The following is a 12,601-nucleotide window of genomic DNA, read 5'->3' as shown; positions in this document are numbered from 1 at the left end:
TTGGGAGAAAGGGAACAGTAGAGGTCCTACAAGGCCAGGGTCTGTGTTTGCCTTGTTCACACCTTATACATGGCAATGGTTACCCAATGCCAGCTGAGTGAATGGACCCCTGTTTTACTGAGGAGGGACTTGAGCCTCAGAGTGCTTAATTGACCTGCCCAAGATCACAGCACTAGAAAGTGGTAGTGACTGCCTGAAAGCTTAGGTTTTATGACTCTCTAACCATTGCGTATACTCTCTATTCACTACGTATGACCACGGAAGGACCTCAGGTAAGGGGGCAGTGCAAGAGTAATGGCTTGCTTAGCCCTGACGAATGCACACAATTTCTTTGGAGAGGAAATAAGTATATGTGGCACAGTCACAAGGGAACAGTACAGAGAGTACAGGGGAAATGGAGCAATGCAGTGAGGCATTGAAAAGTGTTTGGTACGTATACATGTGGGGGAAACTAGATGCAGACTATAACATGACAAAGGCAACATTAAAGATGTCAGTAAGTCTGATCTGGATCAGAGTAGGCCAGGAGGATTTTCTCTAAGACATGGCATGCTTACTGGATGAGTTTGGAACAAAGGAGTCTAACTTAAAAATAGGGAATCCAGGGCTGCTGCAGATTTGGTCTGAAGTCCATATTTTCTTAACTACTCAACCTCTCTCACTTCCATTTGCTTCTTCTGTTAAATAGGGATAATAATAATGTATCCCTTACGAAGTGTTGTAAGGATTAATTGAATTAACACATGGAAAGCATTTGGAATAGTGTCTCATGCATGGTAAATTATTAATAAAAGTTATTATGGGAGAAGACAGCTTTATTTCCAACTTTTATCTTTTGAAAAGTAAATAAGCCACAACACAATTGAACCAACAAAGCTTTTGTCCTTTATTCTTACCTTGATAACAGAATTATCAACTCTGGCTACATACTAGTGTTTTCAGAAGATATTTTTTATTTTTTTATTTTATTTTATTTTATTTTTGTAGAGACAGAGTCTCACTGTACCGCCCTGGGTAGAATGCCGTGGCGTCACACGGCTCACAGCAACCTTCAACTCTCAGGCTTACGCGATTCTCTTGCCTCAGCCTCCTATGCAGCTGGGATCACAGGCACCCGCCACAAGGCCCAGCTATTTTTTTTGTTGTTGTTGCAGTTTGGCCAGGGCTGGGTTTGAACCCGCCACCCTCGGCATGTGGGGCCGGCGCCCTACTCACTGAGCCACAGGCGCCGCCCCAGAAGATATTTTTTAATACTAGAAACAAATCTATACGATTCTCCAGGGATGGGGTATAGGCATCCGAATTTTTTTAAAGCTTCTTGGGTGAAATTAATATATAGTCAGGGATAAGAACCACTGAAATGTCCATTACCAGAAATACACCCACAAACTATCCATTTCCATTTTATATTATAGGAACTACACCAAGAGAGAAAAAATTAACATATCCTGCACTTTTTGTGTGACTAATAAATACCTAACTCTGGCCAGACCCTTTGCAAAAAAAACTGCAACAAATGAAATTTTAAAAAGTGGGTCATGCTCTTCAGAAATTCATTTCATTAATGAAACAAATGTATATTGGATAAAATGACAGCAATGAGTATCAAGAGTAAACAACTCTATTCTAAAATGTAGAATTTCCAGGTGATAAATCAGGGTCTCACCAACTGTTCTGTACATTATAAAATGTTTTTGATGGAAGATGTTAGAAATTCCCAAGTCCCCATTTCAAGCCCTATATCTTACACAGAACAAAGGCATGTGTTTTGGTATATGTGCCATGAGATTCAACTATTAATTAATAAGAGCATGTACCATAAGTAGTTTCTTTTCTAACTTAGAACAGATTATTTATTTATTGCACAGAGAATAACAGCCATCTATTGATGTATTCCAAGGTATTTTGCCCCTTTGTAAAGGTATTGTAGCATGCATTTCTGTGTAAGCCCTAGACATACTTGGCACCCTGAAGACACTTAATAATAATTAAGTGTAGATATACACTCTTTGGAGAAGTTTTAATAATATAAAAAATACGTAATACAGGAATGAAAAATTACCCTCAAAATTCACTACCCCAAATGAACATCTTTAACATATATACTCAGAACTTTAAAAATACACATGCAAACACATATACAAACCACCTATTATATTGATGTGGCATAATTTTATTCACCCATGTCAATTAGGCTTCTTTGATTTTTTTGTTTGTTTGTGTTAAGTACGATTTTAAAACCAAGGTTAAAGGGAGGTCATACTATCCCCAGCACTATATTTCTCTTACCTCCAGCAGTTTGTGCTTTCCGAAGATTTCTTGCTAATTATGCAAATTTAGGATAAGAGCACATACATTGCTCACATATTTGGTAGTTAAAGACTTGTGAGAGGCCAGATGTTCATTAATTTGTAATAAGAATAATCAATGCTCATGTTCGTTAAATGTTTTACATATGTGGTCTCATTTAATTAGTAACTCTGTGAAGTATTAATAATTGCCCTTGGTCTCTGCATTCTACGCATGAGAAAACAAACCCAGAGAGATGAAATGATTTGCTCAAGGTCATACAGCTAGCAAATCATCAAGAGCTACTATTTGATCTCAGATCCTTCTGATTCCAGAAATGAGGATCTCACTTCCATGCCAGGAGACCCAGCCTTTCTTGGCACTTTTGTAATTAATGTAATGACTTGGGTAGATCTCACTGATTTCTGGTTTCTCAACAGGGAAATTTAAAAAAATCAAATCACAATAATATTAGACATATCAAAAGTGTACTTGTAGCTACTCTGTTTTCAAGGTCAATTACTATGTTTTCTTTCTAAAGCACCCTTTAGGTCTGCAGTCCCCAACCTTTTTTGGCACCAGGGGCTAGTTTCATGGAAGACAATTTTTCCATGTATGCTAGGGCAGGTGATGATTTGGGGATGATTCAAGAACACTGTATGTCCGTCCACCTCAGATCATCAGGCACTGGATTCTCTTAAGGAGCATGCAACCTAGATCCCTCCCATACAGTTTACAGTAGGGCTTGCACTCCTGTGAGGATCTAATGCACTGATTATCTGACAGGAGACAGTTCTGGCAGTGATGCAAGTGATGGGGAGCAGCTGCAAATACAGATGAAGCTTGTCTCCCTCTGCTGCTCACGTCCTGCTATGCAGCCTGGTTCTTAACAGGACACAGGTGTATTGGTCCATGGCATGGGGGTTGAAGACCAGCGGCTTTAGATAACTAAGAAGAGCTAATGAGAATAACAGCCATCCACTGGGATATTCCAAGTTAGTTTGCCCCTTCTTCAAAGTTACTGTTGCATCATGCATTTCTGTGGAAGCCCTAGATATAACTGAGTGCCCTGAAGACACTTAACATGCACTGCAAATAACAAAAGGGAAATTTGTTACTTCTTGCCTCCCTGAGGGAGTTTGTCATCATGCAAGCCTCCTATCTAACTCCAGAGCCTTTCACATACATTGAGGTGAAATTAAAACCACTCCTTCCACCAAGGTAACCAAGGCTCAAGTGGTTCATACTCAAATGTAGCACAGAATTATTAGATTATTATCTCTAATCTTTGGATATGTCCCATAATATAAATAAACATAAAATAAATGCTTTGTTTTAAATGTACTAAATATATTAAATTTAAATGTACTTTGTTTTAAATGTACTAAATACATTAAATTACTTAATACATGAAATTAAAACAAAAAGAAAACTTTAATAATTACATATGTATTTTTGTTCATACACATTTATGAAATACATGTGAAAATTTTTTGTATGCATGCATAGTGGTCAAGTCAGGGCTTTTAGGGTATCCGTCACTCTAATAGTGTACACTGTATCCATTAATTAATGTCTCATCATCCACCCCCTCCCATCCTCTCACCTTCTGAGTCTCCGTGGTCTATCATTCCTCTACATCCATGTGTCCACATATTTTGGCACCTACTTATGAAGGAGTACATGCAATATTTGACTTTCTGTGCCTGGCTCAATTTATGCAAGATAATGTCCTCCAGTTTTGTTCATGTTGCTACAAAAGGCATGATTTCATTCTTTTTCAGGCAAAATAGTATTCCACTGTGTAAATATACCACATTTCTTCATACATTCCTTCCCTGATGGACACTTAGGTTTCTTCCTTATTTTTGCTATTATAAATAGTTCTGTGATAAACATATGAGTACAGGTATCTTTTTGACATATTGATTTCTTTTCCTTTGGATAGATTTCTAGTAGTGGGAATGCGGGATCAAATACTCGATCTATTTTTAATTCTTTGAGAAATCGCCACACAATTTTCCATAGAGGTTGTATTATTTTATATTCCTGCCAAAAGTGTGTAAGAGTTCCCTTTTGTCTGCATCCTCACCAACACCTGTCATTTTATTTTTTTTTTTTTTTTGAAACAGAGTCTCACTATGTTGCCCTCAGTAGAGTGCCATGGCTTTACAGCTCACAGCAACCTCAAACTCTTGGGCTTAAGGGATTCTCTTGCTTCAGCCTCCCAAGTATCTTGGACTACAGGTGACTGCCACACGCCTGGCTATTTTGTTGTTGTTGTAGTTGTCATTGTTGTTTAGCAGGCTGGGGCCAGGTATGTGCCAGCCCCAGTGTATGTGGCCGGCACCCTAACCCCTGAGCTACAGGCACCAAGCCCATTTTTTTTTCTTTTAATAATAGCTATTCTGACTAAGTTAAGATAATATGTCATGATTTTAATTTGCATTTCTTTGATGATTACTGATGTTGATCATATTTTCATATACCTGTTGGCCATTTGCATGTCTTCTTTCAAAAACTGTTTAATCAAGTCCTTTGCCCATTTTTAAATGGGATTATTTGCAGTTTTTTTATTGTTGAGTTGAGTTCGTTGTATGTGTATATATGGCATATTAGTCTCTGTCAAATGAAGAGTTTGCAGATATTTTCTCTCATTCTGTAGGCTGTCTATTCAATCTGTTGATTATTTCATTTGCTGTGCAAAGCTTTTTAGTCTAAGTCCTGTTTGTCTAATTTTTATTTTATTGCTGTGCTTTTGAGGTCTTAGTCATCAATTCTTTACCTAGACCAATATCTAGAAGAGTTTTCCCCTAGATTTTCTTCTAGTATTTTTGTAGTTTGGGGCCTTATATTTAAATCTTTAATCCAACTTGAGTTGATTTTTGCATATAGTGAGAGACATGGGCTCATTTTCATTCTTATGCAAATTGAAACTCAATTTTCCCAGTGCCATTTACTGAAAAGGGCAAAGGGGTATACTTTCCCCAGTGTAAGCTGTTGTTCACTTTTTCAAAGATCAATTGGCTATAAATTTGTGGCTTTATTTCTGGTCTCTTTATTTTGTTCTATTGACCTATATGTCTATTTTTATACCCATACCATGCTGTTTAGATTATTATTGGCTAAACAGTATACAAGGTTGAAAAATTAAGTTCATGAACTCATCCTAGAAAAATGCAACATACCTTATTGCTAAATACGGTCACCAGATGGCCAAGGGCAGTACTTTGAAGGTGACCATAGTGATATACAGCAATGAGGTATGTACCATTTTTGCTAGGATGAATTCATGAACTTAATTGACCGCATATATTAATATATGTATATATGTACACATTGCCTTCTTGATTTCTTTTTCAGCATAATATGATATGTATATAATTTGAAGTCAGATAATATATTGCCTCCAGCTTTGTTCTTTTTGTGTAAGATTCCTTTGAATCTTTTTTGCTTCATACAAATTTTAGGTTTGCTTTTTCTTTCTTTTCTTTCTTTCTTTCTTTTTTTTTTTGTAGAGACAGAGTTTCACTTTATGGCCCTCCGTAGAGTGCCGTGGCATCACACAGCTCACAGCAACCTCCAACTCCTGAGCTTAGGTGATTCTCTTGCCTCAGCCTCCCAAGTAGCTGGGACTACAGGCACCTGCCACAATGTCCAGCTATTTTTCTGTTGCAGTTTGGCTGAGGCCGGGTTTGAACCTGCCACCCTCAGTACATGGGGCCAGTGCCCTACTCACTGAGCCACAGGTGCCGCCCCTGGTTATTTTTGTTATTGCTGTTGCAGTTTGGCTGGGGCCAGGTTTGAACCCGCCACCCTCGGTATATGGGACTGGCGCCCTACCCACTGAGCAACAGGTGCCGCCCAGGTTTGTTTTTTCTAATTCTGTAAAAAAGGACATTGGAATTTAGAGATGGATTACATTGAATCTGCGAATTTCTTTGAGCAGTATGGTTATTGTAACAATATCAATTTTTCTATCCATGAGCATGGGCTGTTTTTCCATTTGTTTGTGTCATCTATAACTTCTTTCTTCAGTATTTTGCAGTTCTCACTGTAGAGGTCTTTCAGCCTTTTAAATTTAATTCTAGGTAATTGTTTTGCGGCTACTGCAAATGCAATTGCCTTTTTGATTTCTTTCTCAGCCAGATTGTATGGAAATCTTACTGATTTTTGTACATTGATTTGGTATCTGGCAACTTTACTGAATTCCTTTATGAAATGTAAGAGTTTTTTTGTTTTTGTTTTTGTTTTTTGTGGAGTGCTTAGGTTTTCCTAGATATATGATCATATCATGAGCAAACGAGTATAATTTGACTTCCTCTTATCTGATCTGGATTTGCCTGCCTGCTATAGCCAGTATCTCCAGTGCTGTGTTCAATAGGAGTGATGAAAGTGGGCTTCCTGTTTTCTTCCAATGCTTAGGGGAAATGTTTTAACTTTTCCCCAATTATTATGGTGTTAGCCGTGGTACTTTCTTTTTCTTTCTTTCCTTCTTTTTTTTTTTTTTTTTGTATGTGATCTTTATTATTTTGAGGTATATTCTTTCTACGTGTAGTTTGTTGAGGGTCTTTTTAAACAAGAAGAGATGTTCAATTTTGTCAAATGCTTTTTCGGTGTCTTCAGAGGGTCCAGGATTTTTCTGTCCTTGTGGTTTCCTTGGTATATTAGCGTGGGTTACCAGTGGAGGCCGTGGTGCAGTTGTGCTAGGGATTGGAATGTCTGAGAGGCCTGTCATAAGGCCAAGTGTGGATGCACTTAATTCTAGTTTGTGAAAGTAAGGTAATCAAATGGGAACCTCGCAATCAAGCATACAAAACTGTATGTTTAGGACACATCACCAACTCCTTCTTGTGTGTGAAGTACTTTTTTTTTTCGTTTTTTTATTGCTGGGGATTCATTGAGGGTACAATAAGCCAGGTTATACTGATTACATTTGTTAGGTAAAGTCCCTCTTGCAATCATGTCTTGCCCGCAGAAGGTGTGGCATGGACCAAGGCCAAGCCCCCTCCCTCCTTCACTCTCTCTGCTTTTCCTCCTCTCCCCGTAACCTTACTTGTCATTAATTGTCCTCATATCAAAATTGAGTACATAGGATTCATGCTTCTCCATTCTTGTGATTCTTTACTAAGAATAATGTCTTCCACTTCCATCCAGGTTAATACGAAGGATGTAAAGTCTCCATTTTTTTTAAATAGCTGAATAGTATTCCATGGTATACATATACCACAGCTTGTTAATCCATTCCTGGGTTGGTGGGCATTTAGGCTGTTTCCACATTTTGGCAATTGTAAATTGAGCTGCAATAAACAGTCTAGTACAAGTGTCCTTATGATAAAAGGATTTTTTTCCTTCTGGGTAGATGCCCAGTAATGGGATTGCCAGATCAAATGGGAAGTCTAGCTTGAGTGCTTTGAGATTTCTCCATACTTCCTTCCAGAAAGGTTGTACTAGTTTGCAGTCCCACCAGCAGTGTAAAAGTGTCCCCTTCTCTCCACATCCATGCTAGCATCTGAAGTTTTGAGATTTTGTAACGTGGGCCATTCTCAGTGGGGTTAGATGGTATCTCAGGGTGGTTTTGATTTGCATTTCTCTAATATATAGGGATGATGAACATTTTTTTCATATGTTTGTTAGCCATTTGTCTGTCTTCTATAGAGGAGGTTCTATTCATGTCTCTTGCCCATTGATAAATGGGATTGTTGGCTTTTTTCATGTGGATTAATTTGAGTTCTCTATAGATCCTAGTTATCAAGCTTTTGTCTGATTCAAAATATGCAAATATCCTTTCCCATTGTGTAGGTTGTCTCTTTGCTTTGGTTGTTGTCTCCTTAGCTGTACAAAAGCTTTTCAGTTTAATGAAGTACCATTTGTTTATTTTTGTTGTTGTTGCAATTGCCATGGCGGTCTTCTTCGTGAAGTCCTTCCCCAAATATCGTCCAGTGTTTTTCCAATGCTTTCTTTGAGGATTTTTATTGTTTCATGCCTTAAATTTAAGTCCTTTATCCATCTTGAATCAATTTTTGTGAGTGGAGAAAGGTGTGGGTCCAGTTTTGGTCTTTTACATGTAGACATCCAGTTCTCCCAACACCATTTATTGAATAGGGAGTCTTTCCCCCAAGGTATGTTCTTGTTTGGTTTATCGAAGATTAGGTGGTTGTAAGATGTTAGTTTCATTTCCTGGTTTTCAATTTGATTCCAAGTGTCTATGTCTCTATTTTTTTTTTTTTTTTTTTGTAGAGACAGAGTCTCACTGTACCGCCCTTGGGTAGAGTGCCGTGGCGTCACACAGCTCACAGCAACCTCTAACTCTTGGGCTTACGCGATTCTCTTGCCTCAGCCTCCCGAGCAGCTGCGACAACAGGCGCCCACCACAACGCCCGGCTATTTTTTGGTTGCAGTTTGGCCGGGGCTGGGTTTGAACCCGCCACCCTCGGCATATGGGGCTTGCGCCCTACTCACTGAGCCACTATGTCTCTCTTTTTGTGCCAGTACCATGCTATCTTGACCACTATGGCTTTGTAGTACAGACTAAAATCTGGTATGCTGATACCCCCAGCTTTATTTTTATTACTAAGAACTGCCTTAGCTATACGGGGTTTTTTCCAGTTCCATACAAAACGCAGAATCATTTTTTCCAAATCTTGAAAGTACGATGTTGGTATTTTGATAGGGATGGCATTGAATAGGTAGATTGCTTTGGGAAGTATAGACATTTTAACAATGTTGATTCTTCCCATCCATGAGCATGGTATGTTCTTCCATTTGTTAATATCCTCTGCTATTTCCTGTCTGAGGATTTCATAATTTTCTCTATAGAGGTCCTTCACCTCCTTTGTTAGGTATATTCCTAGGTATTTCATTTTCTTTGAAACTATGGTGAAGGGAGTTGTGTCCTTAATTAGCTTCTCATCTTGACTGTTATTGGCATATACAAAGGCTACTGACTTGTGGACATTGATTTTATATCCTGAAACATTACTGTATTTTTTTGATGACTTCTAGGAGTCTTGTGGTTGAGTCTTTGGGATTCTCTAAGTATAGGATCATGTCATCAGCAAAGAGGGAGAGTTTGACCTCCTCTTCTCCCATTTGGATTCCCTTTATTTCCTTGTCTTGCCTAATTGTATTGGCTAGAACTTCCAGCACTATGTTGAATAGTAAAGGTGACAGAGGACAACCTTGTCTCGTTCCAGTTCTAAGAGGAAATGCTTTCGGTTTTACTCCATTCAGTAAAATATTAGCTGTGGGTTTGTCATAGATAGCTTCAATCAGTTTTAGAAATGTGTCACCTATGCGTATACTCTTCCGTGTTCTAATTAGAAAAGGATGCTGGATTTTATCAAATGCGTTTTCTGCATCTATTGAGAGGATCATGTGATCTTTATTTTTGCCTCTGTTTATATGGTGGATAACGTTTATGGACTTGTGTATGTTAAACCAGCCTTGCATCCCTGGGATGAAGCCTACTTGATCATGATGAATGACTTTTTTGATGATAAGCTGTAATCTATTGGCTAGGATTTTGTTGAGAATTTTTGCGTCTATATTCATGAGTGAGATGGTCTGAAATTCTCCTTTTTGTTTGGGTCTTTTCCTGATTTTGGTATCAGGGTGATGTTTGCTTCATAGAATGTGTTGGGGAAGATTCCTTCTTCCTCAATTTTTGGAATAATTTCTGCAGTACAGGAATAAGCTCTTCCTTGAAGTTTTGATAGAATTCTGGTGTGAAGCCATCTGGACCAGGGCATTTTTTGGTCGGAAGCTTTTTTATTGTTTCTTTGATCTCAGTGCTTGAAATTGGTCTGTTCAGGAGCTCTATGTCTTCCTGGCTAAGTCTAGGGAGAGGGTGTGATTCCAAATATTGATCCATTTCTTTCACATTGTCAAATTTCTGGGCATAGAGTTTCTGGTAGTATTCAGAGATGATCTCTTGTATCTCTGGGATCAGTTGTTATTTCCCCTTTATCATATCTGATTGAGGTTACTAGAGATTTTACTTTTCTATTTCTCATTAGTCTGGCCAATAGTTTATCTATTTTATTTATTTTTTCAAAAAACCAACTCCTTGTTTCATTAATTTTTTGAGTGATTCTTTTGTTTTCAATTTCATTGATCTCTGATTTGATTTTGGATATTTCTTTTCTTCTACTGACTTTAGGCTTAGATTGTTCTTCTTTTTCCAATTCCATAAGATGACTTGTAAGTTTGTTGATGTGCTCTCTTTCTGTTTTTCGAATGTAGGCATCTAAAGCAGTAAATTTTGCTCTCAAAACTCCTTTTGCAGCATCCCACAGATTTTGGTAGCTTGTGTCTTCATTTTTGTTATGCTCAAGGAAGTTAATGATTTCCTGTTTTATTTCTTCCTGCACCAATCTGTTATTCAACAGAAGATTGTTTAATTTCCATGCCTTTGTGTGGGGTCGAGCGTTTTTGTTAGAGTTGAGTTCTACCTTTACTGCCTTATGGTCATAGAAGATACAAGGTAAAATTTCAATTCTTTTGATTCTGTTGATGATTGTCTTGTGTCCCAGGATATGATCAATTTTGGAGAATGTTCCATGGGGTGATGAAAAGAATGTATATTCTTTATCTTCAGGATGGAGTGTTCTATATGCATCTATCAAGCACACTTGTTCTAGGGTCTCATTTAAGTCTCTTATATCTTTGTTTAATTTATGTTTAGAGGATCTGTCCAGCTCTGTAAGAGGAGTGTTAAAGTCCCCCGTTATTATGGTATTTAGGATATCATATCACTCAGACTGAGTAAGGTCTGTTTCAAGAATCTGGGAGCATTTAAATTGGGTGTATAAATATTTAGAATTGAAATGTCTTCTTGTTATATTTTTCCCTTGACCAATATAAAGTGACCATTTCTGTCCTTTTTGACTTTAGTTGCTTTAAATCCACATGTATCTGAAAATAAGATTGCAACTCCTCTTTTCTTCTGAATTCCATTTGCCTGAAAAATTGTCTTCCAACCCTTGACTCGGAGCTTTAATTTGTCTTTTGAAGCCAGGTGTGTTTCTTGCAGACAGCAAATGGATGGCTTGTGTTTTTTAATCCAGTCAACCAATCTATGTCTCTTCAGTGGGGAATTCAAGCCATTAACATTTATTGAGATAATTGATAAGTGTGGTAGTATTCTATTCGTCTTATTTTGTGAGAGTCCATTGCTTAGTTTTATCTTTTTCATCAGTGTGGAGGTTAGGTTCTGTCCTTTAATTTCTGAGTTCTTGCTTTGCTGCTGATCTATTCTGGTGGTCAGTGTGTAGAACAGGTTGAAGTATTTCCTGTAGAGCTGGTCTTGTTGTGGCGAATTTCCTCAATGTTTGTATATCCGTAAATGATTTGATTTCTCCATCAATTTTAAAGCTTAGCTTAGCAGGGTACAGAATTCTGGGCTGGAAATTGTTCTGTTTAAGTATATTAAAGGTAGATGACCATTGTCTTCTTGCTTGGAAAGTTTCATTAGAGAAGTCAAAACCTTAGTCCAAGGCACAGGAGCTTAAAGAGCAAGAGGAAGTGAAAGGAAAATTAGGGCAAGGAAACAGATAAAAGAAATCACTCATGAGGAAGAATCAGCAGAAAACTCCAGGCAACATGAAGAACCAGTCCAGAACAACCCCTCCAAGGGACCAGGAGGTAGCTACTGCAGATGATTCCAGCTATAAAGAAATGTTAGAAATGACAGAAAGGGAATTTAGAATACCCATGATGAAAACAATGAAAGAAATGATGGAAACAAGGAAGGAAACTGCTAATAAAGTGGAAAATAATCAAAAGGATTTCCAAAAACAGAATCAAATAAGAGATGAATGATATGAAGAATATAGAAAGGATATAGCAGAGCTGAAGGAACTGAAGCAGTTAATTAGGGAACTTAAAGATGCAATGGAAAGTATCAGCAACAGGTTAGACCATGCAGAAGAAAGAATTTCAGAGGTAGAAGACAAAGTTCTTGAGATAACTCAGATAGTAAAAGAGTCAGAAAAGAAGAGAGAGAAAGCAGAACATTCACTGTCAGAATTATGGGACTTTATGAAGCGTTCCAACATACGAGTTATAGGAATCCCAGAAGGGGAAGAAGAATGCCCCAGAGGAATGGAAGCCATACTAGAGAATATTATAAAAGAAAATTTCCCAAATATCACCAAAGATTCTGACACACTGCTTTCAGAGGGCTATCGGACCCCAGGTTGCCTCAACTCTAACGGAGCTTCTCCAAGACACGTTGTGATGAACCTGTCCAAAGTCAAGACAAAAGAAAAGATTCTGCAAGCTACCAGGAGTACTTATTTTTTTTTTTTTT

Source organism: Nycticebus coucang, chromosome 8 (assembly GCF_027406575.1).
Source record: "Nycticebus coucang isolate mNycCou1 chromosome 8, mNycCou1.pri, whole genome shotgun sequence".
In the NCBI taxonomy this organism is placed as follows: domain Eukaryota; kingdom Metazoa; phylum Chordata; class Mammalia; order Primates; family Lorisidae; genus Nycticebus; species Nycticebus coucang.
Note: the sequence above shows the minus strand (reverse complement) of the source record.